Below are 27,913 nucleotides of genomic sequence, written 5' to 3'. Positions count from 1 at the left end.
AGCGCCAAAATCGCCCGAGCACCGGAAAGTCAGCAGCAAATGCGGGGCACGGGGTTAGCAACTGTCTGGAGGTCTGGGGGCAAGGTAGAATCCAAAGTGCAATATTTCCTCTAAGTAAAGTGCAATTTAAGTAAATCTAAAATGCGGCGATTTTAAAAAGAGGAAGGTGAGAGCAAATATTCAGAATGACCAGACATGCAGGTACACAACACAACCTCCCGGCTTTACGCCTCAGGAGGGACAACACACAGCAAGACGCGAGCTTGACTGGGGCTCTTTTATGCGCTGTGGACTAGAGCGCTGCAGCTTCAAACTTCCCCCAAGATGGCGGCCGCTATGCTCCGGGTCCGTGTGACTCAGCGCCAAAATCGGCCGAGCACCGGAAAGTCAGCAGCAAATGCGGGGCATGGGGTCAGCAACTGTCTGGAGGTCTGGGGGCAAGGTAGGATCCAAAGTGCAATATTTCCTCTAAGTAAAGTGCAATTTAAGTAAATCTAAAATGCGGCGATTTTAAAAAGAGGAAGGTGAGAGCAAATATTCAGAATGACCAGACACGCAGGTACACAACACAACCTCCCGGCTTTATGCCTCAGGAGGGACAACACACAGCAAGACGCGAGCTTGGCTGGGGGCTCTTTTATGCGCTGTGGACTAGAGCGCTGCAGCTTCAAACTTCCCCCAAGATGGCGGCCGCTATGCTCCGGGTCCGTGTGACTCAGCGCCAAAATCGTCAGAGCACCGGAAAGTCAGCAGCAAATGCGGGGCACGGGGTCAGCAACTGTCTGGAGGTCTGGGGGCAAGGTAGGATCCAAAGTGCAATATTTCCTCTAAGTAAAGTGCAATTTAAGTAAATCTAAAATGCGGCGATTTTAAAAAGAGGAAGGTGAGAGCAAATATTCTGAATGACCAGACACGCAGGTACACAACACAACCTCCCGGCTTTACGCCTCAGGAGGGACAACACACAGCAAGATGCAAGCTTGGCTGGGGGCTCTTTTATGCGCTGTGGACTAGAGCGCTGCAGCTTAAAACTTCCCCCAAGATGGCGGCCGCTATGCTCCGGGTCCGTGTGACTCAGCGCCAAAATCGGCCAAGCACCGGAAAGTCAGCAGCAAATGCGGGGCACGGGGTCAGCAACTGTCTGGAGGTCTGGGGGCAAGGTAGGATCCAAAGTGCAATATTTCCTCTAAGTAAAGTGCAATTTAAGTAAATCTAAGATGCGGTGATTTTAAAAAGAGGAAGGTGAGAGCAAATATTCAGAATGACCAGATGCGCAGGTACACAACACAACCTCCCGGCTTTACGCCTCAGGAGGGACAACACACAGCAAGACGCGAGCTTGGCTGGGGGCTCTTTGATGTGCTGTGGACTAGAGCGCTGCAGCTTCAAACTTCCCCCAAGATGGCGGCCGCTATGCTCCGGGTCCGTGTGACTCAGCGCCAAAATCGTCCGAGCACCGGAAAGTCAGCAGCAAATGCGGGGCACGGGGTCAGCAACTGTCTGGAGGTCTGGGGGCAAGGTAGGATCCAAAGTGCAATATTTCCTCTAAGTAAAGTGCAATTTAAGTAAATCTAAAATGCGGCGATTTTAAAAAGAGGAAGGTGAGAGCAAATATTCAGAATGACCAGACACGCAGGTACACAACACAACCTCCCGGCTTTACGCCTCAGGAGGGACAACACACAGCAAGATGCAAGCTTGGCTGGGGGCTCTTTTATGCGCTGTGGACTAGAGCGCTGCAGCTTAAAACTTCCCCCAAGATGGCGGCCGCTATGCTCCGGGTCCGTGTGACTCAGCGCCAAAATCGGCCAAGCACCGCAAAGTCAGCAGCAAATGCGGGGCACGGGGTCAGCAACTGTCTGGAGGTCTGGGGGCAAGGTAGGATCCAAAGTGCAATATTTCCTCTAAGTAAAGTGCAATTTAAGTAAATCTAAGATGCGGTGATTTTAAAAAGAGGAAGGTGAGAGCAAATATTCAGAATGACCAGATGCGCAGGTACACAACACAACCTCCCGGCTTTACGCCGCAGGAGGGACAACACACAGCAAGACGCGAGCTTGGCTGGGGGCTCTTTTATGCGCTGTGGACTAGAGCGCTGCAGCTTCAAACTTCCCCCAAGATGGCGGCCGCTATGCTCCGGGTCCGTGTGACTCAGCGCCAAAATCGGCCGAGCACCGGAAAGTCAGCAGCAAATGCGGGGCACGGGGTCAGCAACTGTCTGGAGGTCTGGGGGCAAGGTAGGATCCAAAGTGCAATATTTCCTCTAAGTAAAGTGCAATTTAAGTAAATCTAAAATGCGGCGATTTTAAAAAGAGGAAGGTGAGAGCAAATATTCAGAATGACCAGACACGCAGGTACAAAACACAACCTCCCGGCTTTACGCCTCAGGAGGGACAACACACAGCAAGCATACGTCCACGAGCCCCCAACGAGTCTGCCAATCACAGCCACCATGTTTACTGGTGAGTCTTGAAGAGGCGGGTGTGATCGGTCCATGTCTGTATCTGCAATACAATTACAATCTCCCCCTATTAGAACCGCCCCTGTCATGTACGGTGCCAGCACCCTCGACAGCTGCTCCAGAAACCTAGCGTGATCCACAACCGGGCCATATACATTGACTAGGGTAACATCCTGCCCGTCCAGCCTTCCGGAGACAATCACGTACCTTCCCTCTGGATCAATTTTGTGCTCTATCAATTGGAAGGGGACTCCCGCCCGCACCCAAATCAGGACCCTCCCGGCAAATGCTGAATATGACGTGTAGAACGCCTGCCCGCTTCAGCGCCTGCGCAGAGCTTCACCTTCCTTATCCAGTATGTGAGTTTCTTGGAGCATCGCTATCTGCACCCTCTCCTATTTAGTTGTGAGACTATTTTATACCTTTTACTCATAGAGTGCATGCCCCTAACATTCCACGACATTATGCTATAGGTGGCCTGTGTCTGCTGCATGAGTGCACATATTCACCCCATTGCATGTCCCAAGACCTAGTACCTCTTCGTGTAGTCTGCAGGCACCTCTTACAGAATGGCAGGTCATGGCCCTTCCCCCCGTCGACAGCAGCATCTCTCCCCATGACCCAAAAGACTAACTCCTTCCAAACATTACACAAACCATCCCAACTCCCCCTCCCCAGGACAAGTGAGAACAGCTCCCCCATCCAAACTGCGCACTTCAGTGCTCAAACAAACAAAGTTCAGAGGTGGCGATCAGGCCAAGGTCCACCGAGAGGTTTGCTGTCCTCTCCACCCCTCCGGATCCCCCCCCAGCTAACAGATCACAGATAGGCATCAGGGAACCCCCTCAAGTGAGAAGTAGCACTATATTACCAACAGTCTCCTTTTCCTGCCCCAAGCATAGTTCTGGAAATACTTGCGCGCGTGGCCCACCTCACATTAGGTCATCTGTTGATCCGGGAGTTACGTGCGGCAGGGTCTGGCTGGCATCCCCCACCGAACTCGAGCTGGCCTCTGAGTCCGAGTCCCTCTGGTCTTCCCCAGAGTGTGGTGTCGGTTCCCGGGTGTCTGCTTCCCTCAGTGAGGCCACCACTGCTATCGCACTGGCCCTAGCTCGATTCGCCTCTTCTGCCGTCGGGTGGTTCTTTGAATCTGCCCCTCTGTCAGGGGAGCGCGGCAAGGCTTTATCTGCAGGACCATTCCCTCCATGCTCTTGCCCTCTGGGATCTTGTTCCTCAATCCAACCCCATACGTCCTGGGGGGTGGTAAAAAGCTGGTTCCTCCATTATGCACGATTCGTAGCTTGGCCGGAAAAACCATAGATTAGGACACCCCCATCTGGCACAGTTTCCGTTTGACAGCGTGAAGGATGCTCTTTGTGTCTGTACCTCTCGTGAAAAGTCGGGGAAGATCCGTACCACGCTGTTATCTATTTTAAGCTGCCCTTTAAGACGCGCCTGTCCAAGCACATGGTCCCTATTCTTGTAGAACAAGAGACGGGCCACCACAGGCCTCGGGGGTCTGCCAGGTTGCGGACCCGGGCCGGCACTCTGTGTGCCCGTTCCAGCACAAAGAATGTGGACAACCCTTCCTCTGCCACTTCCGTGCGCAACCAGCGCTCGAGGTACTCCACCATATTGTTCCCTTCAACCTTTTGAGGAAGACCCGAGACTCGAATGTTATTCCGGCAGGCCCTATTTCCCGCATCCTCTGCCCATTGCTCCAGAATCTGCACCCTTTTCTCTATGGCCGTGAGTTTGCTTGACGTCGCCGGCGGTCCCAGACTCTCTATCTCTGCTTCGGTGGCCGTGACATGATCCGCCAGTTTTCTATAGTCCGCTCGAAGGAGGCCCAAATCTTCCCTGAGAGTGTCAATTTTAGTTTCCACCGCCAGTCGTGAGCGTTCTATGGCCTGCAGAATGTCCTGGAGGGAGAGGTCGCCCTGGGGCAGCCCCCCATCTGTCCTGGTCCCCGGGCGTGTATTAGAGTCTCCGCAATCCTCGCTTACCCCCTCTTGTTGCTCAGCGTCCCGCCTCTTGGTGATCTGGCCCATGGCGACCGCAAGGCCAGCAATCTGTACTCCCAACGTGAACTAAAAACAGGATAAAGGTGATTGCAGGCACCCCCGCCCGCATGCGGTGCTCAAGACAGTGAAGGCTATGCCCTGGGCACCTCGTCGCTACCTCTCCAGAGCTGCAGGCCCTCCACTCCACCCTGCAGGTGCCTCTCTTCACGGTCCACCTTCACTCCTCCTCCACAATCGTCGGTGCTGGCGCCTCCCTCAGCGCTGCTCTCTATGCTTCACCCTCACCAAGGGCCGCCCAAGGGCCACGCAAGGCAGTACGCAGTCAGGCCCGCCGTCTTGTGTGCGCCTCAATCCCCAGGTGCTGCTGCCACCGTAACAGTCCACCCGCAGGCCTCTTCTTGCTGCTTTCCGCCCTCGGACCTCACCACGGTCTCCTGGGACTTGCCCCTCACACTCTTCCCGCTCTCGCTGTAGGGCCCCGTGCCCTCCTCTCCACAGCGCTTCCTCTGCCCCCCCAGGTCGCATAACTGTCCGGCCTCCCCTTAGACTCTCTACCATGAGAGGGGGGGGCAACTGCTTCCTCGCACACCAGGCTGTGTCCGCCACCTCAGGGGACCGAGTCTCCGCCGCAGCCGGCTCCTTCCAGGCTCCACTCCCGTGTGGGGGCACTCGTCAGGTCCTGGGGCCCTCTGCAGCTCCTCCCCGCACCGCCTCCTTACCAGCAATAGAGCGAGCTCTTGCCGCCGACGCTGACACTTGTCCCGCACCCAGGGCAGGAACACAGGGTGATCGCCTGACAAGTCTCTCACCTCCAGAGCCGTTAGATCAGCCCGGCCGCCATTTTAAGCAGCCCGCGGCCGCCGAGCGCCTGGCCCACCGAGGTTCCTCCTGATGCCACCCCCTCGCCAGCGGCGTTCCCGGTCTCCACCTCTGCCCCGGGTACTGCTCAAGCCGCCGTGCAGGCAGTGCCGGACTGCCCCCAAGCAGGCACCAAGCTCCTCCGCACTCCGGGCTCCGCTATTACCGTGCAGCCGCCATTTTGTACAGAATCGTCCAGCACCGTCAGGGGAGGGCTATCAACCCCTCATAACCAGCGCCCCGGACCCCCCTAAGGGTCCGACACCCTCAGGGTCGGTCTCCGTGCTCGGGGCTCCCCTGTAGCGGTCAGGATGGGGCCAGAGAGGGGATCACCGACGGGAGCTCCGATTCAGGCTCCCGTCTTCATCGGCGTCAGGCCACGCCCCACCCTCTGCAAGGAAATCCTGACGTTTCATGAAAGGCATGTGTCTCTGAAAGCCAGTGTCATGGCAGACTGACGTTGGATAAAGCAGTAGGAGTAGCATGGACTGTGATGTAGTCAGTAGAAGGGCAGGCTTGTTATGGAAAGATCTGCAGAGGTGGAGACAAGTCAATCACAGATCAGGCTCAGTCCAAAAGGCTAGTTTGGCTGAGGCCAAGTCAGTCATAGCTGTCACAGCAGCCTTGCTTCTAAGCATTACAGATTTTTTTTAAAAAATGTATGATTGGTTTCTGCGAATTGGTATGATTAAAGCAAAACCATTCATGTATTGGACTCACTAGCACGATAAGCCGTTGGGGCCCTTGAAGAGTATGCTTCATGGATGACATATTTTCCCTTAAGATACCACCCTTTCAAATTCACAAGAATGATACTAAATGTTTTGACGTCCCCTACTTTGTATATTTCTAAACTTGAATGCATTCATTTAGGGAAAAGATAATGAATCAAAAGATCGCTGTGCGTTTTTTTCTTGTTGTGGATGACTATGATTCCTAAATAATTATTAAAGAATTACGCGTTTCGACTGTGTTTCAAGTTCAAAGGCCTTGCTATTTGGCTCCAGTCTTCTGGTGTTTTCTTGAAAGGTAACTGTACCTTCTTTCTAATCTATTTTCTAAGTTACAGCTTTCCTGCCATTAATAATTACTGGTATACTACCCCTTCAGAATTGTTATTTTTATGTATTGCATTGTCACCGAATTTTTATGAAAATGCGCTGTAAATTACATGATTTTGTCTAGTATTCGTAATTTACTCAGTCCAGTTGGCCAATTGCTTTTCCTTTCTTCAATCGCTCTGTGGAACTTGTCATCAACTTTAATGCCTCACCGCTTTCAAAAGTTACCAGCCACCACTGTTTTTATTATTATTATTATTATTTCATTGTAATTAATATTTAGTATTAAAATGTGCTTCGTTTGCTTTCGTAGTCACTGATTGCTAGAAAGTGGCATGTGGAATGTATAACTATGCCTGACAAAGGGGAGTGAGTGTGAAATTAATGTTCGTTCTCACATTATGTGTCCTTTTCAGTGAGAAGCCAAGGATAACATGGGGAACAATAGTACAAGGGATGAAGGAAGAGGAGGAGATGAGACAGTAGGTGGACACCAGAAGTTGGTACCGTCACCACAGTGGAGGAGGAAGCAACCACCAGAAGAGAGGGTTCACCCACCAGAGAATGATATACACCTAATGTAAGAGACACTAGGTAGAGGCCATGGATACCATGATGGGGGTGGTCAATGAAGACACCGCATGCCAGGAGGAGGCATACTTTCAGTCTCTTTTGACCAACAAGATCTTACTTCTGTGATGTCCCATGAGCAGGCCCCTGTCATTTGGACCTGAAGCCACCTTTTCCACCAGTCAAGCGACCCCTCACAACAACAGCACCTCCAGCTGCAGGTCCTGTTACCCCAGCTCCTACTCCAAGTGCCTGCCTGGAAGATCAGCAGTTGAAGGTGAAATTCACTCTTGACACACCTGAGCCCACACATGGTGTACTTCTGCGGGACCCAGAGTATGTGACCATGGCTGCTTTCCAGGAGAACATGAGACACATGATTGCTGTTCAGCACGCACTCTCTCTGCGCCTTCAATAGATGACTGCATAGGTGAAGACACACAGACAGGCACCTATTAACCAGCACCATGAGCTCTTATGTCTCCTGTTCTCTTGGACAACATGTTTTTCCAGATGTTCTGTCTTCCATCTCTCTCTTACCAGTGTTCTAGTGCCTCCTAATATGTCTTCCACCTCTGTCACTAAACTTAGCTTAGTGTGCCTGATTCTCAGATGGAATCACACAACCCCAAGGGCCTGATGAGGAGCTGAAGGTATTCCTAGTCTGATGATAACCATGGCCTGTAACCTTACCCCTAAATGCAGGATAGAACTTCAGGCACTTCATCTGGTTTGGGGTTGAAAGTTAAATTCATTTTGGAAATTGGACTTTTACTTTGCAGTTGGACATTAATTTAGGACTTTTGAACGTATTTTTGGGACACATATTTTAGCACAATTATTTTGTTGTTGTTATTTTTATCCTCATTTGAGATTGTATTTGCAATGGACTCTTCATGTTGCCTGCATTGTTTCTCAGTTGACCATCCCTCCCCTTCTGCAAATTCAGTTTACTTCCATGTACCAGTTTTGTTCATTCACTGTTTCCCGAAGAAATCTAACTTTTTCCCTATAACAGATGCAAGTGCAACCATAAATATTTCTAGATCTATAAGAATATTGAGATTTATTTACTGTACTGTAAAAAAGCTCTGTAGCCGGATAATAAATAAGCAGACTCACCCATGAAGATGCACCCGCACAAACACAAGTGAGCGCTAACAGGACTCAACAAACAAAATAATATATATGTATATAAACATGTTTTTAACTCTAATGTGGTTGTGGTATTACGTTTTCTGTATTGAAGGTATTCTTCCAGATGTGAGGATTATGAGAATAAGGGTTGGTTCCAAATGTTAGACAGTCTGTAATCCCTTACATTACATTACTTTATATCATACATCCATACTCATGGCCGGGAACACAATAGGTTCAATGAGGTGAAAGGAAAGTACCACAACATTGATTGGAACAGTTAAACAATATAAATATTTTTATAGACATCTAAAGTTGTGGGATTGTGGGATAGTTGAATTAAAAGGTTAGAGTGTGGTGTGTGAACATGGGTCAAGAAGTGGTGGATAAATCGTTCATGGGGGTGGTGGTAGTTGTGGGTGTTGTTTATGTCCACAGTGGATGGATCATCTGCACGCCTGGCTATGCAATTCTCAGCTCAGATTATTTGAGGCTGTGGTTGTGGAAGGGAGCGGGTGGATGTGCAAGGGTGAAGGTAGGTTGCTGGTTGGGCTTGTAGTTTGGGTGGGCCTTGTTGGATTGTGTTGAGCCGCATGACTTGGCCATGAAGCTTGACACAGCACATGTTTGATTTGTAATAATCCAAATGGTGGGCAGTTCCGAGAGGTGGTTCCTAAAGACCGAATTCAGGTCTAAGCATTGTTTCTGACCAGACATAACATCCTTTTATGATGCACAGGCCCTCACCCACCAAGGTGGCATGCTTCGTCATTGGGCCGTGCTCCTCGTGGGGTGGGCGCTGCAATTTAAAGAGGGCCCTGTGAAGGGCCTCCTTGCCAGAGATCTTTTGCTCCAGGCAGTGATAATGCTTTCCAAGTTCACTTTGAGGTCAATGTGTTTCTTGCCTAGGTGTCTGAGATCAGTGGCAATTCATCAGAACCAAACTTTGATCTTCCTGACCTACTCTTAGGAGCCCTCCCTAGTGGGAAACATCCTTTACAACGCAACTTTTACCACGCAGTGCTATTACAACGCAGGTTTTACAACGAAAACCATTACAACGCATTGTGCTGGGGGGCGCTCTAGGATAGGGAATAGATTTAATTTACTATCCAACACCTTCCCTAGTGTCCACGGGGACTGGAGTTGGAATAGTAAATTAAACTATTCACTATCCAGCACCCCAAAGCGCTATGCGTTGTAAAGGTTTGCGTTGTAAAAACTGCGTTGTAACAGCATGCGTGGTAAAAGCATGCGTTGTAACGTCATACATCCCTCTCTAGTATTTTGTTGGTGTCCACATTGAGTGGGATATTTTAGGATGTGTGTCCTATTTTGGAAAACAGATTTTGTTTACTTACATAAACAATTGATTCCCACGTGGAGTTTTGTAAAAAAAAAAAAGCTTGTGAACTGTAACCCTAGTTTCTTGCAGTTTTCGATGTGTATCAAAGTTGCAAGCTCGATCCCGTGATCTCTCATATCACGGCGTGGACGTTCTTCCTTCTGCAAAGGTGGCGTCTCATAAGATTTGATCTGATGCTATACTCTATGAAAAATGTGAGGTTTTTCTAACCTTTGATTTACCATTGGAACTCAGAAACAGATATAGTGAGCCATATTGTGTTTGTAATAGTCAGATGACTTGTCCTGATGAGACCCTGTAAGTGCTATCAGGGTTGAAACGTTGACAAAAAGATCCCTTGGCTTATAATAATAATTGCATTTAGTGAGTACCTGTCAACCTAGCAGGTTTCAAAACAGTTTGTTAGAGTGACAAGGGATAGAGAAAAAGAGTTGTTGTCTTTATCCGTATATAATAACTTTTTTCACCTTGTTCACACACTACGCTATATGCATTATTGTCACAATGAAGCTGTTTGTGTTCTGTACCTATTTGATATACAACTAAGTGAACTCATACAAATACATTTTTTATGAATATGGCTTTGTGTTATTAATTACTTTTTTTGTATTTTCATTAAGTGATTTATGAATGCTTTAACTGCATTCGGTTACCGTTAATATACCCTAAATAGTTTCCCTGAAAAGGAATCCCACGGCATCCGTGTTTCATAAAAAATACTCAGGAAGGATAGGGCATGGCAAGTATAAATCCTGGGTCTGGTAGAGTCTTGTCCAGTGCCAGACACCCTCTGTTTAAACCTAGATGGCGTCTTTCCTTCAGTTCAGAACACCCAGTGACTTGAACAGGAACACTTTAAAGATGTTTCTTGCAGATGTACAGTCAATACTTCCACTCAGGATGCAGATCCTAATCTAAGAACCAACAAGCATTTGTATTGCTACTGTTGATATGCTGATTGGTTTTTACATATATCCAATATATATATACACTATTAGTGGGAACAATGTGCTGTGCCAATATAGGCTATTAAATTTAAATGTGTTCTAAAATTCCTTTATTTCAGATCTCCATCAAAATATAGGTTTGACCTTCACACTTGCTTTTACATCCAAACTTTGAGAATCAGGTCTGTTTCTTTCAATATTCACTTGCATTCTTAGTTGGATATTAATTGTGGTTTGGGATAAAACAATACCATTGGCATCAGTATGGGAAACTGAGTGCTGGCAAATTCAGGGGTCAGGCACATTGTTTCTTGCCTGGTATTTTCCTAAAGATTTCAAGTATTCAAGTTTCTAAATGACAGTGTACAACAGACCACAAGCTTACCGAATGTCAGTGACCTATTAATTACATTACTGGCTCGACAGAATTATTCACATTTTCCTAATTGGGGGTGGGAAGATCCCTAATGGGACATTTAGGAAGCAAACTCTTGAATCAAAGAGAATAGGTGTTTAATAAATACATAGAAATCATTGACATCAGAGTTTTGCCAAAGAAGTCACTGAAACACTTGCAAACATAATGGATTCTAAATATGACATAATCTATGCTGGCACCGACAGGATTGGTAAATTATGCCTTCCTGGTTCAATCAGAGCTGGCTTTATGGCTAGTGGTGCCCGGCAAGGTTTGCAGTCATTATCCCGCATTTTTTATCCCGCAGACTTTCAGGCCGCATACCATTTTTCCCGCAAGGTCATTGACCTCGCATACCATCATCGAGCATTTTTTCAAAACGCATGTGCATTTATCACGCATGCCTTTACAACGAATTACGTTGTAAAGGTATGTATGGTAAATGCATTTGCGTTGTGAAAACCACGATGACGAGAGAGGTAAGTGGGTTTGGGTTAATTTTTTCGTCGTGCTGGGTTAGTGATTGTGTAGTGTAGTGTTGTGTTAGTGTAGTGTAGAGTTGTGGTGGTTGTTTAGTGTAGGGTCGTGCTGGGGGAAGTGTTATAGGGTTTAGGGTAGTGTTGTAATGTTTGCGTAGTGTAGGCTCATGCTGGGGGTAGTGTTTTAGGGTTTAGGGTAGTGTTGTAGTGTTTGCGTAGTGTAGGGTCATGCTGGGGGTAGTGTTTTAGGGTTTAGGGTAGTGTTGTAGTGTTTGCGTAGTGTAGGGTCATGCTGGGGGTAGTGTGTTAGGGTTTAGGGTAGTGTTGTAGTGTTTGCGTAGTGTAGGGTCAAGCTAGGGGTAGTGTTTTAGGGTTTAGGGTAGTGTTGTAGTGTTTGTGTAGTGTAGGATCATGCTGGAGGTAGTGCTGGAGGTAGTGTTTTAGGGTTAAGGGTAGTGTTGTAGTGTAGGGTCATGCTGGGGGAAGTGTTATAGGGTTTAGGGTAGCGTTGTAGTGTAGGGTCATGCAGGGGTAGTGTTTTAGGGTTTAGGGTAGTGTTGTAGAGTTTGTGTAGTGTAGGGTCATGCTGGGGGTAGTGTTTTAGGGTTTAGGGTAGTGTTGAATATGACGTGTAGAACGCCTGCCCGCTTCAGCGCCTGCGCAGAGCTTCACCTTCCTTATCCAGTATGTGAGTTTCTTGGAGCATCGCTATCTGCACCCTCTCCTATTTAGTTGTGAGACTATTTTATACCTTTTACTCATAGAGTGCATGCCCCTAACATTCCACGACATTATGCTATAGGTGGCCTGTGTCTGCTGCATGAGTGCACATATTCACCCCATTGCATGTCCCAAGACCTAGTACCTCTTCGTGTAGTCTGCAGGCACCTCTTACAGAATGGCAGGTCATGGCCCTTCCCCCCGTCGACAGCAGCATCTCTCCCCATGACCCAAAAGACTAACTCCTTCCAAACATTACACAAACCATCCCAACTCCCCCTCCCCAGGACAAGTGAGAACAGCTCCCCCATCCAAACTGCGCACTTCAGTGCTCAAACAAACAAAGTTCAGAGGTGGCGATCAGGCCAAGGTCCACCGAGAGGTTTGCTGTCCTCTCCACCCCTCCGGATCCCCCCCCAGCTAACAGATCACAGATAGGCATCAGGGAACCCCCTCAAGTGAGAAGTAGCACTATATTACCAACAGTCTCCTTTTCCTGCCCCAAGCATAGTTCTGGAAATACTTGCGCGCGTGGCCCACCTCACATTAGGTCATCTGTTGATCCGGGAGTTACGTGCGGCAGGGTCTGGCTGGCATCCCCCACCGAACTCGAGCTGGCCTCTGAGTCCGAGTCCCTCTGGTCTTCCCCAGAGTGTGGTGTCGGTTCCCGGGTGTCTGCTTCCCTCAGTGAGGCCACCACTGCTATCGCACTGGCCCTAGCTCGATTCGCCTCTTCTGCCGTCGGGTGGTTCTTTGAATCTGCCCCTCTGTCAGGGGAGCGCGGCAAGGCTTTATCTGCAGGACCATTCCCTCCATGCTCTTACCCTCTGGGATCTTGTTCCTCAATCCAACCCCATACGTCCTGGGGGGTGGTAAAAAGCTGGTTCCTCCATTATGCACGATTCGTAGCTTGGCCGGAAAAACCATAGATTAGGACACCCCCATCTGGCACAGTTTCCGTTTGACAGCGTGAAGGATGCTCTTTGTGTCTGTACCTCTCGTGAAAAGTCGGGGAAGATCCGTACCACGCTGTTATCTATTTTAAGCTGCCCTTTAAGACGCGCCTGTCCAAGCACATGGTCCCTATTCTTGTAGAACAAGAGACGGGCCACCACAGGCCTCGGGGGTCTGCCAGGTTGCGGACCCGGGCCGGCACTCTGTGTGCCCGTTCCAGCACAAAGAATGTGGACAACCCTTCCTCTGCCACTTCCGTGCGCAACCAGCGCTCGAGGTACTCCACCATATTGTTCCCTTCAACCTTTTGAGGAAGACCCGTGACTCGAATGTTATTCCGGCAGGCCCTATTTCCCGCATCCTCTGCCCATTGCTCCAGAATCTGCACCCTTTTCTCTATGGCCGTGAGTTTGCTTGACGTCGCCGGCGGTCCCAGACTCTCTATCTCTGCTTCGGTGGCCGTGACATGATCCGCCAGTTTTCTATAGTCCGCTCGAAGGAGGCCCAAATCTTCCCTGAGAGTGTCAATTTTAGTTTCCACCGCCAGTCGTGAGCGTTCTATGGCCTGCAGAATGTCCTGGAGGGAGAGGTCGCCCTGGGGCAGCCCCCCATCTGTCCTGGTCCCCGGGCGTGTATTAGAGTCTCCGCAATCCTCGCTTACCCCCTCTTGTTGCTCAGCGTCCCGCCTCTTGGTGATCTGGCCCATGGCGACCGCAAGGCCAGCAATCTGTACTCCCAACGTGAACTAAAAACAGGATAAAGGTGATTGCAGGCACCCCCGCCCGTATGCGGTGCTCAAGACAGTGAAGGCTATGCCCTGGGCACCTCGTCGCTACCTCTCCAGAGCTGCAGGCCCTCCACTCCACCCTGCAGGTGCCTCTCTTCACGGTCCACCTTCACTCCTCCTCCACAATCGTCGGTGCTGGCGCCTCCCTCAGCGCTGCTCTCTATGCTTCACCCTCACCAAGGGCCGCCCAAGGGCCACGCAAGGCAGTACGCAGTCAGGCCCGCCGTCTTGTGTGCGCCTCAATCCCCAGGTGCTGCTGCCACCGTAACAGTCCACCCGCAGGCCTCTTCTTGCCGCTTTCCGCCCTCGGACCTCACCACGGTCTCCTGGGACTTGTCCCTCACACTCTTCCCGCTCTCGCTGTAGGGCCCCGTGCCCTCCTCTCCACAGCGCTTCCTCTGCCCCCCCAGGTCGCATAACTGTCCGGCCTCCCCTTAGACTCTCTACCATGAGAGGGGGGGGCAACTGCTTCCTCGCACACCAGGCTGTGTCCGCCACCTCAGGGGACCGAGTCTCCGCCGCAGCCGGCTCCTTCCAGGCTCCACTCCCGTGTGGGGGCACTCGTCAGGTCTTGGGGCCCTCTGCAGCTCCTCCCCGCACCGCCTCCTTACCAGCAATAGAGCGAGCTCTTGCCGCCGACGCTGACACTTGTCCCGCACCCAGGGCAGGAACACAGGGTGATCGCCTGACAAGTCTCTCACCTCCAGAGCCGTTAGATCAGCCCGGCCGCCATTTTAAGCAGCCCGCGGCCGCCGAGCGCCTGGCCCACCGAGGTTCCTCCTGATGCCACCCCCTCGCCAGCGGCGTTCCCGGTCTCCACCTCTGCCCCGGGTACTGCTCAAGCCGCCGTGCAGGCAGTGCCGGACTGCCCCCAAGCAGGCACCAAGCTCCTCCGCACTCCAGGCTCCGCTATTACCGTGCAGCCGCCATTTTGTACAGAATCGTCCAGCACCGTCAGGGGAGGGCTATCAACCCCTCATAACCAGCGCCCCGGACCCCCCTAAGGGTCCGACACCCTCAGGGTCGGTCTCCGTGCTCGGGGCTCCCCTGTAGCGGTCAGGATGGGGCCAGAGAGGGGATCACCGACGGGAGCTCCGATTCAGGCTCCCGTCTTCATCGGCGTCAGGCCACGCCCCACCCTCTGCAAGGAAATCCTGACGTTTCATGAAAGGCATGTGTCTCTGAAAGCCAGTGTCATGGCAGACTGACGTTGGATAAAGCAGTAGGAGTAGCATGGACTGTGATGTAGTCAGTAGAAGGGCAGGCTTGTTATGGAAAGATCTGCAGAGGTGGAGACAAGTCAATCACAGATCAGGCTCAGTCCAAACGGCTAGTTTGGCTGAGGCCAAGTCAGTCATAGCTGTCACAGCAGCCTTGCTTCTAAGCATTACAGATTTTTAAAAAAAAATGTATGATTGGTTTCTGCGAATTGGTATGATTAAAGCAAAACCATTCATGTATTGGACTCACTAGCACGATAAGCCGTTGGGGCCCTTGAAGAGTATGCTTCATGGATGACATATTTTCCCTTAAGATACCACCCTTTCAAATTCACAAGAATGATACTAAATGTTTTGACGTCCCCTACTTTGTATATTTCTAAACTTGAATGCATTCATTTAGGGAAAAGATAATGAATCAAAAGATCGCTGTGCGTTTTTTTCTTGTTGTGGATGACTATGATTCCTAAATAATTATTAAAGAATTACGCGTTTCGACTGTGTTTCAAGTTCAAAGGCCTTGCTATTTGGCTCCAGTCTTCTGGTGTTTTCTTGAAAGGTAACTGTACCTTCTTTCTAATCTATTTTCTAAGTTACAGTTTTCCTGCCATTAATAATTACTGGTATACTACCCCTTCAGAATTGTTATTTTTATGTATTGCATTGTCACCGAATTTTTATGAAAATGCGCTGTAAATTACATGATTTTGTCTAGTATTCGTAATTTACTCAGTCCAGTTGGCCAATTGCTTTTCCTTTCTTCAATCGCTCTGTGGAACTTGTCATCAACTTTAATGCCTCACCGCTTTCAAAAGTTACCAGCCACCACTGTTTTTATTATTATTATTATTATTTCATTGTAATTAATATTTAGTATTAAAATGTGCTTCGTTTGCTTTCGTAGTCACTGATTGCTAGAAAGTGGCATGTGGAATGTATAACTATGCCTGACAAAGGGGAGTGAGTGTGAAATTAATGTTCGTTCTCACATTATGTGTCCTTTTCAGTGAGAAGCCAAGGATAACATGGGGAACAATAGTACAAGGGATGAAGGAAGAGGAGGAGATGAGCCAGTAGGTGGACACCAGAAGTTGGTACCGTCACCACAGTGGAGGAGGAAGCAACCACCAGAAGAGAGGGTTCACCCACCAGAGAATGATATACACCTAATGTAAGAGACACTAGGTAGAGGCCATGGATACCATGATGGGGGTGGTCAATGAAGACACCGCATGCCAGGAGGAGGCATACTTTCAGTCTCTTTTGACCAACAAGATCTTACTTCTGTGATGTCCCATGAGCAGGCCCCTGTCATTTGGACCTGAAGCCACCTTTTCCACCAGTCAAGCGACCCCTCACAACAACAGCACCTCCAGCTGCAGGTCCTGTTACCCCAGCTCCTACTCCAAGTGCCTGCCTGGAAGATCAGCAGTTGAAGGTGAAATTCACTCTTGACACACCTGAGCCCACACATGGTGTACTTCTGCGGGACCCAGAGTATGTGACCATGGCTGCTTTCCAGGAGAACATGAGACACATGATTGCTGTTCAGCACGCACTCTCTCTGCGCCTTCAATAGATGACTGCATAGGTGAAGACACACAGACAGGCACCTATTAACCAGCACCATGAGCTCTTATGTCTCCTGTTCTCTTGGACAACATGTTTTTCCAGATGTTCTGTCTTCCATCTCTCTCTTACCAGTGTTCTAGTGCCTCCTAATATGTCTTCCACCTCTGTCACTAAACTTAGCTTAGTGTGCCTGATTCTCAGATGGAATCACACAACCCCAAGGGCCTGATGAGGAGCTGAAGGTATTCCTAGTCTGATGATAACCATGGCCTGTAACCTTACCCCTAAATGCAGGATAGAACTTCAGGCACTTCATCTGGTTTGGGGTTGAAAGTTAAATTCATTTTGGAAATTGGACTTTTACTTTGCAGTTGGACATTAATTTAGGACTTTTGAACGTATTTTTGGGACACATATTTTAGCACAATTATTTTGTTGTTGTTATTTTTATCCTCATTTGAGATTGTATTTGCAATGGACTCTTCATGTTGCCTGCATTGTTTCTCAGTTGACCATCCCTCCCCTTCTGCAAATTCAGTTTACTTCCATGTACCAGTTTTGTTCATTCACTGTTTCCCGAAGAAATCTAACTTTTTCCCTATAACAGATGCAAGTGCAACCATAAATATTTCTAGATCTATAAGAATATTGAGATTTATTTACTGTACTGTAAAAAAGCTCTGTAGCCGGATAATAAATAAGCAGACTCACCCATGAAGATGCACCCGCACAAACACAAGTGAGCGCTAACAGGACTCAACAAACAAAATAATATATATGTATATAAACATGTTTTTAACTCTAATGTGGTTGTGGTATTACGTTTTCTGTATTTGAAGGTATTCTTCCAGATGTGAGGATTATGAGAATAAGGGTTGGTTCCAAATGTTAGACAGTCTGTAATCCCTTACATTACATTACTTTATATCATACATCCATACTCATGGCCGGGAACACAATAGGTTCAATGAGGTGAAAGGAAAGTACCACAACATTGATTGGAACAGTTAAACAATATAAATATTTTTAAAGACATCTAAAGTTGTGGGATTGTGGGATAGTTGAATTAAAAGGTTAGAGTGTGGTGTGTGAACATGGGTCAAGAAGTGGTGGATAAATCGTTCATGGAGGTGGTGGTAGTTGTGGGTGTTGTTTATGTCCACAGTGGATGGATCATCTGCACGCCTGGCTATGCAATTCTCAGCTCAGATTATTTGAGGCTGTGGTTGTGGAAGGGAGCGGGTGGATGTGCAAGGGTGAAGGTAGGTTGCTGGTTGGGCTTGTAGTTTGGGTGGGCCTTGTTGGATTGTGTTGAGCCGCATGACTTGGCCATAAAGCTTGACACAGCACATGTTTGATTTGTAATAATCCAAATGGTGGGCAGTTCCGAGAGGTGGTTCCTAAAGACCGAATTCAGGTCTAAGCATTGTTTCTGACCAGACATAACATCCTTTTATGATGCACAGGCCCTCACCCACCAAGGTGGCATGCTTCGTCATTGGGCCGTGCTCCTCGTGGGGTGGGCTCTGCAATTTAAAGAGGGCCCTGTGAAGGGCCTCCTTGCCAGAGATCTTTTGCTCCAGGCAGTGATAATGCTTTCCAAGTTCACTTTGAGGTCAATGTGTTTCTTGCCTAGGTGTCTGAGATCAGTGGCAATTCATCAGAACCAAACTTTGATCTTCCTGACCTACTCTTAGGAGCCCTCCCTAGTGGGAAACATCCTTTACAACGCAACTTTTACCACGCAGTGCTATTACAACGCAGGTTTTACAACGAAAACCATTACAACGCATTGTGCTGGGGGGCGCTCTAGGATAGGGAATAGATTTAATTTACTATCCAACACCTTCCCTAGTGTCCACGGGGACTGGAGTTGGAATAGTAAATTAAACTATTCACTATCCAGCACCCCAAAGCGCTATGCGTTGTAAAGGTTTGCGTTGTAAAAACTGCGTTGTAACAGCATGCGTGGTAAAAGCATGCGTTGTAACGTCATACATCCCTCTCTAGTATTTTGTTGGTGTCCACATTGAGTGGGATATTTTAGGATGTGTGTCCTATTTTGGAAAACAGATTTTGTTTACTTACATAAACAATTGATTCCCACGTGGAGTTTTGTAAAAAAAAAAAAGCTTGTGAACTGTAACCCTAGTTTCTTGCAGTTTTCGATGTGTATCAAAGTTACAAGCTCGATCCCGTGATCTCTCATATCACGGCGTGGACGTTCTTCCTTCTGCAAAGGTGGCGTCTCATAAGATTTGATCTGATGCTATACTCTATGAAAAATGTGAGGTTTTTCTAACCTTTGATTTACCATTGGAACTCAGAAACAGATATAGTGAGCCATATTGTGTTTGTAATAGTCAGATGACTTGTCCTGATGAGACCCTGTAAGTGCTATCAGGGTTGAAACGTTGACAAAAAGATCCCTTGGCTTATAATAATAATTGCATTTAGTGAGTACCTGTCAACCTAGCAGGTTTCAAGACAGTTTGTTAGAGTGACAAGGGATAGAGAAAAAGAGTTGTTGTCTTTATCCGTATATAATAACTTTTTTCACCTTGTTCACACACTACGCTATATGCATTATTGTCACAATGAAGCTGTTTGTGTTCTGTACCTATTTGATATACAACTAAGTGAACTCATACAAATACATTTTTTATTAATTTGGCTTTGTGTTATTAATTACTTTTTTTGTATTTTCATTAAGTGATTTATGAATGCTTTAACTGCATTCGGTTACCGTTAATATACCCTAAATAGTTTCCCTGAAAAGGAATCCCACGGCATCCGTGTTTCATAAAAAATACTCAGGAAGGATAGGGCATGGCAAGTATAAATCCTGGGTCTGGTAGAGTCTTGTCCAGTGCCAGACACCCTCTGTTTAAACCTAGATGGCGTCTTTCCTTCAGTTCAGAACACCCAGTGACTTGAACAGGAACACTTTAAAGATGTTTCTTGCAGATGTACAGTCAATACTTCCACTCAGGATGCAGATCCTAATCTAAGAACCAACAAGCATTTGTATTGCTACTGTTGATATGCTGATTGGTTTTTACATATATCCAATATATATATACACTATTAGTGGGAACACTGTGCTGTGCCAATATAGGCTATTAAATTTAAATGTGTTCCAAAATTCCCTTATTTCAGATCTCCATCAAAATATAGGTTTGACCTTCACACTTGCTTTTACATCCAAACTTTGAGAATCAGGTCTGTTTCTTTCAATATTCACTTGCATTCTTAGTTGGATATTAATTGTGGTTTGGGATAAAACAATACCATTGGCATCAGTATGGGAAACTGAGTGCTGGCAAATTCAGGGGTCAGGCACATTGTTTCTTGCCTGGTATTTTCCTAAAGATTTCAAGTATTCAAGTTTCTAAATGACAGTGTACAACAGACCACAAGCTTACCGAATGTCAGTGACCTATTAATTACATTACTGGCTCGACAGAATTATTCACATTTTCCTAATTGGGGGTGGGAAGATCCCTAATGGGACATTTAGGAAGCAAACTCTTGAATCAAAGAGAATAGGTGTTTAATAAATACATAGAAATCAATGACATCAGAGTTTTGCCAAAGAAGTCACTGAAACACTTGCAAACATAATGGATTCTAAATATGACATAATCTATGCTGGCACCGACAGGATTGGTAAATTATGCCTTCCTGGTTCAATCAGAGCTGGCTTTATGGCTAGTGGTGCCCGGCAAGGTTTGCAGCCATTATCCCGCATTTTTTATCCCGCGGACTTTCAGGCCGCATACCATTTTTCCCGCAAGGTCATTGACCTCGCATACCATCATCGAGCATTTTTTCAAAACGCATGTGCATTTATCACGCATGCCTTTACAACGAATTACGTTGTAAAGGCATGTATGGTAAATGCATTTGCGTTGTGAAAACCACGATGACGAGAGAGGTAAGTGGGTTTGGGTTAATTTTTTCGTCGTGCTGGGTTAGTGATTGTGTAGTGTAGTGTTGTGTTAGTGTAGTGTAGAGTTGTGGTGGTTGTTTAGTGTAGGGTCGTGCTGGGGGAAGTGTTATAGGGTTTAGGGTAGTGTTGTAATGTTTGCGTAGTGTAGGGTCATGCTGGGGGTAGTGTTTTAGGGTTTAGGGTAGTGTTGTCGTGTTTGCGTAGTGTAGGGTCATGCTGGGGGTAGTGTTTTAGGGTTTAGGGTAGTGTTGTAGTGTTTGCGTAGTGTAGGGTCATGCTGGGGGTAGTGTGTTAGGGTTTAGGGTAGTGTTGTAGTGTTTGCGTAGTGTAGGGTCAAGCTAGGGGTAGTGTTTTAGGGTTTAGGGTAGTGTTGTAGTGTTTGCGCAGTGTAGGGTCACGCTGGGGTAGTGTTTTAGGGTTTAGGGTAGTGTTGTAGTGTTTGCGTAGTATAGGGTCATGCTGGGGGTAGTGTGTTAGGGTTTAGGGTAGTGTTGTAGTGTTTGCGTAGTGTAGGGTCATGCTGGGGGTAGTGTTTTAGGGTTTAGGGTAGTGTTGTAGTGTTTGCGTAGTGTAGGGTCATGCTGGGGGTAGTGTTTTATAGTTTAGGGTAGTGTTGTAGTGTTTGTGTAGTGTAGGATCATGCTGGAGGTAGTGCTGGAGGTAGTGTTTTAGGGTTAAGGGTAGTGTTGTAGTGTAGGGTCATGCTGGGGGAAGTATTATAGGGTTTAGGGTAGCGTTGTAGTGTAGGGTCATGCAGGGGTAGTGTTTTAGGGTTTAGGGTAGTGTTGTAGTGTTTGTGTAGTGTAGGGTCATGCTGGGGGTAGTGTTTTAGGGTTTAGGGTAGTGTTGTAGTGTTTGTGTAGTGTCATGCTGGGGTGCAGTGTTTTAGAGTTTAGGGTAGTGTTGTAGTGTTTGCGTAGTGTAGGGTCACGCTGGGGTTAGTGTTTTAGGGTTTAGGGTAGTGTTGTAGTGTTTGCGTAGTGTAGGGTCATGCTGGGGGTAGTGTGTTAGGGTTTAGGGTAGTGTTGTAGTGTTTGCGTAGTGTAGGGTCAGGCTGGGGGTAGTGTTTTAGGGTTTAGGGTAGTGTTGTAGTGTTTGCGTAGTGTAGGGTCATGCTGGGGGTAGTGTTTTATGGTTTAGGGTAGTGTTGTAGTGTTTGTGTAGTGTAGGTTCATGCTGGAGGTAGTGCTGGAGGTAGTGTTTTAGGGTTAAGGGTAGTGTTGTAGTGTAGGGTCATGCTGGGGGAAGTGTTATAGGGTTTAGGGTAGCGTTGTAGTGTAGGGTCATGCAGGGGTAGTGTTTTGGGGTTTAGGGTAGTGTTGTAGTGTTTGTGTAGTGTAGGGTCATGCTGGGGGTAGTGTTTTAGGGTTTAGGGTAGTGTTGTAATGTTTGTGAAGTGTCATGCTGGGGTGCAGTGTTTTAGAGTTTAGGGTTGTGTTGTAGTGTTTGTGTAGTGTAGGGTCATGCTGGGGTGTAGTGGTTTAGGGTAGTGTTGTAGTGTTTGTTTAGGGAAGTAAAGTGCTTTATGGTAGTGTTGGGGGGTCATGCTGGGTAGTGTAAATGTTGGAAAAGGACTGTGTGTCAAGGGTGGGTGGTGCAGGGGTACTACATTAGAGTGTAGTGTAGTGTAGGGTAGGGTAGGGTACTCCTACTTACCTTTAGAACTTTTACTACGAGTATATCTTTAACATGCATGCCTTTTCGTTGTAATGGCATGCGTGCTAATGGCATATTCGTTTTTAAAAGTTTTCGTTCTCTTATTTTGCGGACTAATAGTACTTGCGGTATTATATTTGAGGGATGATGGTATGCGGGATGTTTGTCTGCGGTCTGACATCATATATTCGCCCGGCAATAATTTTTGCCACCCCACAGCCAAATGACTGCCTCTTCGGATTCTCTCACTACCACTGGGCAAAAGTGTCCCTCATCGCTCCAATGATAAGTTATTACTAAACACAGCACCCCTGGAGGTCTGCGCCGCCCTCCACAGGTCAGCGCCCCCCTCCACAGGTCAGCGCCCAGTACGGCCGCTCCAGTTGCGGTGCTCTAAAGACGGCCCTGGGGTCAGTCATTAGACATTGCCACTCAACACTGAAAACGTTTCTTGAAAAAATGCATGGATTGCATTTCTCGATGGTCCCAAAGCAACCAAATTGATCTGGAAGAGATAACATATAATGGATTTCCATGGCCCTCCATTACAGAAACTAACTAATTCTGCAAGGGAAATGGTGAGAACTGAAGAATTAGGGAAATAGATCCTGCGAATATTCAAGGAACACCCAGGAAGAATACTGAAAAAGAAAACATATTCAGTTACAGCCCTAACTCCGTTTGCCTTTCATATTGTTAAGGACACGTTAGTAAGCTATAAACATGACCAAGAGCAAGATAAAAGCAATATTTCATTGCAATCTTCTTTGCACCTGTTAAGATTGAGTGCCATGGAACCCTATCCACGACTCCACGATTTCTGAACCACATAACTTGAAAGAGCATCAAAAAATATTATGCAAATGTGACTAAACTTATACAGTTTTGATCCTATACAGGAGTTAGAAATGTCACCATTTACTACTTATCAAAAAGGACTGCATAGTTGATATATGGCTTTATTACCATGCTAATCAATGTTTTACATTTTGAAGATTGCCTGCTAAAAATAGACGTTACATGCTACACACAGTTAGAAAATTCACATTTGCATTATTGTTGGACAATGCCAATTTTATTGCATTGTTTATATTAAAAGAACAAACCCTTTATTTGAATGTGAAGGACTGTTTGTGTGCGCTGAGAACTTCGCTCATATTAAACAAATTACCTTATATGAAAAATGTAACATAACTAATTACATTTTTTTATGTATTCTGAAAGTATCTCCAGGATATGAAAAAACAAAAATATTTACCACTCTGAAGATTGGTGTATATTTAGTGAGTTTCATAAAAAGAATCTTCTCATTAAAAAGAGGCTAGGGTTATTTACTGATTGATGAAGAAACAATTACATGCCGTGGTTGCAGTTTATATCCACAGTAAGTAGTAGCAACTATCAGCAGCAGCCCGTGCAGGTGAGAGCGGTGGGGCCAGTTGGGGAGGGGGGAGGAGGGAAGGAGTTTCTACAGACAACCATGAGGGGAAATTATTTATTTAATTTTCCCTCGTCGTCTTCTGTCGAATCCCCCCCAACCCAGCCTCACCACCCAACTGCTCTTGCCTGCACGGGCCGCACCTGGCAACTATTTTGCTTTGTTGGCTAGATAGGCTTAAACAATTGCTCATATGCAAGCTTTGACTAATGAGCTAGTATAGCTCCTTTATCATTAGGACAGGACATAACATTAGAGTCAGCAAATGAATATTATGCAACACAAGTTGCACGTAGCGCAACCCAAATAAAACACTTATTGCAAAGACCTTACCCTCCAGTATTTATAGACAGCTTAGGAATCAGTTTCCATGCTTCGTGCAGAACAGGATTCATTTTGCATATATAAAATCGGCTAGTAAGGGAATACTCATTGCATCCAAATACATAGTTCAACCTCGAAAACTCTAGGATATTTGATATAAAGTTGTTTCAATGGATTATTGCTGAAGAAATAAGCTCAATAGATCTATGAAGGTGCTTTGTGTGTAAATCATTAGAAATATCTAATGGTTTGAACACAACAGAGAAAAACAGAAACTTTAACTACAACACTGGCATTTTGAAAAACTGTTGTGCACTTAAGTGTTCTGACATGAAAGTTTTTGTTCCGGTGGGCATGGCTAACCACGCATGAGTGGGGGGACGCCTTTTAGACCTACCTGTGTGCCGTGAGGGGAACGGCCGACGCCCTGGTCAATCCAGCCGTGAGGGGAACGGCCAGCACAGCACTACAATCCCCAGCAGCCCCGGCACCTCGGCGCTCCAGTGACGCTGACGCAGCGCCTGCTAGCGCTTAACAGCGCGGTGCACCGAGCGGGGAGCGGGGGACGCCTTTTAGACCTACCTGTGTGCCGTGAGGGGAACGGCCGACGCCCTGGTCAATCCAGCCGTGAGGGGAACGGCCAGCACAGCACTACAATCCCCAGCAGCCCCGGCACCTCGGCGCTCCAGTGACGCTGACGCAGCGCCCGCTAGCGCTTAACAGCGCGGTACACCTCCCGCGTCGCGGGTGTCGCCGGGCGGAGCCCGGGCAGAGGGCGGCCGTCTAAGGCCGTCAGAGGCTGACAGAGGCTGGGCTGGGCCACGTCCCTTTACCCTTTAATAGCAGTGTCTACACACGGCCACTGAGGCCCTTGTTGTTCCCTACATCAATGCCTACCCGCTCAGGAAGACCCCTCAGGAGCGAAGGCGATAGAGGAGTTATTGCAGGGAGCCCTGTGATAGGAACTATGGATCGGTTTATTACCAGGGTGGCAGCTGTAATAGAAAAGGAGATCGCTGTGTCAGAACGGCGCCTATCCGAGATCTACCTCCCTTCAAGACGCTCATCACTGGGGGCTGCTGCACAAGCGCCTACTTGGGCCTGTGAGCGGGTTCAACTTGCCCCTACAGTAGGAGCTCAAGGTGATTCTACAGATCCGCCCCACCTGCTCGAAATAGGGCAAAATATAGACTGGGTGGATCTTGAGGCCACGCTCCTTCCTAGTGGTATTGAGGAAGAGGTTGGTCTTAGTATTCCATCTCCACCTGTATCACCTAAACCTCCAAATGATGCAATTAGTCAGTCTTTTCCGCCAATTTCGCCGACCCCGATTATCATAACAACAGACGGGGTCTTAGAAGGGGTGCCCTCAAGTAGCCGGATCCCAGAAACTATACAGAATAAGAGAAACAAAAGTAAAAAGACAAGACACCGTAAAAAGGGCAGTTCGGTGAGCCAGGTCTCACTTTACCAAACAACAATAAAGCCCCTGGGTTTTGGCGTGGAAAAGCTAAGGGGCACGACTATGGGGAATATAGATGAGGCAGAAGGGGTGGTAGTGGCTACCCCGAGGGGGCCACTTCCTAACGATACCATAGTTAATGCCTCTAACCCCCCTGACCCTGTAATTATTGATGCTATCCTAGAGAGGGTAAATAGTCTCTTGATGCCCCTCCTAACACAGGTCAAGAGCCTGGGGTCAAGAATAGACAAACTAGAGCAATCAACCCTCGACGGGTTTTACTCACTCAAATCCACATTTAAACAACTAGTCAGAGCGAGTGAAAGCCCTGAGATGGATTTGATGGAGAGTGAGCCTCCAGCAGCTTCTTTACCACTACAGAGAGTCCCTAAGCCCCCAAAAAAACTAAATAAGGTTGACATTAACAGACTACAAACTCCAGTCCCTAAAACGTTTCCCCCTCCTAAAGCAGGGTTGAATCCTAAGGGGCCACCAGCGCACCTAAGCCCAAACCATTGCCACAAAAGCAGCCCCAGACAACCAGTGGCAAATTAAAAAATACACAAACATCAGGCTCATGTGACAAAGCTCAGGGATTAGTAACGGGGAAAATCTCCACTCCCGCCTCCCAACCTACACCTCTAACTACCACCGTACCGGCTCCTAGGAAACCAGTACGTCGTACTCCTCCAATAAATCTCCCGCCAGACTGTCAACCTTTTGTTACAGTTCTGGTAAACGTACCACCACTAAAGGAAGGCCAGTTGGAAAATCATGAATCACTTAAGAATAAATGCATCCACTGGCTAAAGGCAAATAAGCCAATTCCGCCGGGTGTGGATGGGATTATTCTAAGTGTCCGTAGAGTAGGTTGGGTAGGGCAGGGAAAGAAATCCCAGGAGGGGGACTGTATAATAATAAACTTTCAGGACCCTAGAGTAGTCCCTTCCATCTGTACCCCAATAAAAAATATGGGGGCCCTAGGGGTTAAAGTAGTAGATTTGTCCTATTTCTACCCCAGGCAAATCGCTAGTCTAACTGGAGAAAGCTTAAGATCCCCCGAGACACCTGGGGCCGGGGCACCTGGGGGTGGAGGGATGAACCTAGTGCGGGTGTCAGGGTCCAACTGACTACAGGAGGACGAACCTGGGGTATGCAAAAATGAAGCCACTGACAAAGTATTCGTGAGTGTTCTAGACCCAAAGGTAGTATTATCCTCCCAAATCGTCTTCTCTCCAATTGGAGATATTGGAGATACTATGGGGACGAGGTCCACAGGCATGGGTATTCCTGCCCCTTGCACCGCTCCAGCTGTGACGGGCCTAGTATTTAAGGTTTTCAGCTGGAACGTCGCAGGGATTACAAGGAAGTTGGCCTTGCCTGACTTCACTGCATGGGTGGATGAACACTCTCTGTGCATCTTCCAAGAGACGTGGAGCTTAGTGCCGGCCCACAGGGTGGGATTCTCTTCCCACTCTGTCCCTGCACTGACCTCGGAAACTGGAAGAGGCCGTCCTTCGGGTGGACTGCTTATTTGGGTAGCAGCCGCCCTAGATTGTAGAGTAGAGGAACTCCATACAGGTCACCCGGATATCCAAAACATTGTTCTACTAGATCAGCGGGGAAGACTGGTTCTAAATGTCTATAATGTTTATGCCAGAGGGACTAAGGGTGGAAGAAAGTCACCGGTAATATCGCTTCTCGAGACCCTCTTAAATAAAACCCCCCACAGTTTGCGCACGCTGGTCGTGGGCGACATGAACTGTACGTTCGAGCCTTTGGGCTCGGATGTTGCGCTTGAACAAGATGAGGAGGACATTAGGTTGGGGATCTCCGTATTGGAACTTCCATCTATCAGAAGGTGGTCTGAAGTGGCGCTACAGTTATACTCCCTGAGCCTGGAATTAAATCTAAGGGCAGTTAATGGGAGGACAACCTCGGATAGGGGGGGTGCCCACACGTACAATATACCAGGACACACCTCCAGGATAGATTACATATTAGTAGATGTGTACCTATGGAAGCATGTGATGGACATGCTAGTAGTCCCAACAACTGAAAGTGATCACAACCCACTTTCTTTAAGCATGAAACAGTGGTGGCGATCTGCATTAGAAGGTCATGTTAATCCGGTAGCAACGCCCCCCGATGAGTCCGAAGTCTCGCCATGCGGCAGACGAATAAAATGGGCTAAACTGGTCCTTTCGGAGGCAAGGGTCAGTGAAATTTCTTCCCTTCTAAACCACGCAGTGGCATCCTTGGGGTCGCCCCTAGAAGGGGTGGGTAGGCCAAGTGGACTCTTTGTCTCCTTAGTAGAAGCCCTGACTAATGTATTTACCATCCACTCTAGCAAGCTGAGTAACAAGAGAAGTAAAAAACCTGAAGATGGCTGGTATACTCACTCATGTAGGGTCCATAAGGCAAGGCTTGTTGAGGCAGTAAAGCGTAATTCCCACAGTGATATACAGGTAGCAAGGAAGGCCTACAACAGATCCCTCAAACATGCT

The 27,913-nt window shown here is 47.6% G+C and overlaps 1 long non-coding RNA gene across 2 annotated transcripts in view; it reads left to right on the top strand.

The window, feature by feature from the left end:
* The window catches only part of LOC144771334 (uncharacterized), a 364,444-nt gene extending 347,147 nt beyond the window's left edge, over positions 1–17,297 (top strand). The window contains exons 3-4 of one of the 2 annotated variants that reach the window (XR_013599277.1): positions 6,821–6,984; positions 16,010–17,297. This is a non-coding gene — a long non-coding RNA (uncharacterized LOC144771334). Of the gene's footprint in view, positions 1–6,820; positions 8,109–16,009 lie in introns of those variants that run through there. The other variant, XR_013599276.1, reaches the window with a different exon arrangement.
* The last annotated feature ends 10,616 nt before the right edge of the window (positions 17,298–27,913 follow it).

Source organism: Lissotriton helveticus, chromosome 1_1, assembly GCF_964261635.1.
Source record: "Lissotriton helveticus chromosome 1_1, aLisHel1.1, whole genome shotgun sequence".
NCBI classification, from domain to species: domain Eukaryota; kingdom Metazoa; phylum Chordata; class Amphibia; order Caudata; family Salamandridae; genus Lissotriton; species Lissotriton helveticus.
This window is presented reverse-complemented; position numbering and strand designations above follow the sequence as displayed.